Source organism: Apium graveolens, chromosome 4 (assembly GCF_009905375.1).
Source record: "Apium graveolens cultivar Ventura chromosome 4, ASM990537v1, whole genome shotgun sequence".
Taxonomy (NCBI): domain Eukaryota; kingdom Viridiplantae; phylum Streptophyta; class Magnoliopsida; order Apiales; family Apiaceae; genus Apium; species Apium graveolens.
Genome location: NC_133650.1, coordinates 145,329,337 through 145,330,021, shown reverse-complemented (window position 1 = coordinate 145,330,021; position 685 = coordinate 145,329,337). Strand labels below are relative to the sequence as shown.

At 42.9% G+C, this 685-nt stretch overlaps 1 non-coding gene across 1 annotated transcript; it reads right to left on the bottom strand.

Annotated features, from left to right (window-relative positions):
* Nucleotides 1–365: 365 nt before the first annotated feature.
* On the bottom strand, nt 366–472 carry LOC141722129 (small nucleolar RNA R71). The gene has a single exon (XR_012575158.1). It is a non-coding gene; the product is annotated as a small nucleolar RNA R71 (small nucleolar RNA).
* Between the last annotated feature and the right edge of the window lie 213 nt (nt 473–685).

The window sequence follows — 685 nt, the reverse complement described above, 5'->3', positions numbered from 1 at the left end:
AAGCTTTGATGGATTATTCTCAACCGAAAATCAATGACATTCAGTCTAGCATTGTCAGACCAGCCATTTCTACTAATACCTTTGAAATCAAGTCTAGCACGATTCAATGGGTATAGAATTCAGTCCAGTTTGGGGGTTCTCCAACGGAAGATCCCAACATGCATATTAGAGATTTCATCGAGACCTGCGACACTTTCAAATTCAACAATGTTTCTGAAGATGCTGTTAAGCTAAGGCTTTTCCCATTCTCTCTGAGGGATAAAGCTAAGTGCTGGTTTCATTCTCTACCAGCAGGTGCTATCACTACTTGGGAAGATCTTGCTCAGAAGTTTCTTACTAAATTCTTCCCTATGGCAAAGACAGCTGTAATCGGGAATGCTCTTACTCAATTTGCGCAGCAATCGGGAGAGTCTTTATGTGAAGCTTGGGAGCGTTATATGGAGATGCTTAGGAAGTGTCCTCATCATGGGATGCCTGACTGGATGATCATCAATTGCTTCAATAACGGTTTGGGAGTACAGTCAAGATCCATGCTTGATGCAGCATTAGGTGGAGCATAACGGGAAAAGAGCTATGAGGAAGCTTATGATCTAATTGAACTGATGGCTGCTAATGAATATCAGTATCCAGCCTAGAGATTGCCACAGGGCGAGGTAGCGGGAGTTCTTGAAGTGGATACAGCTAC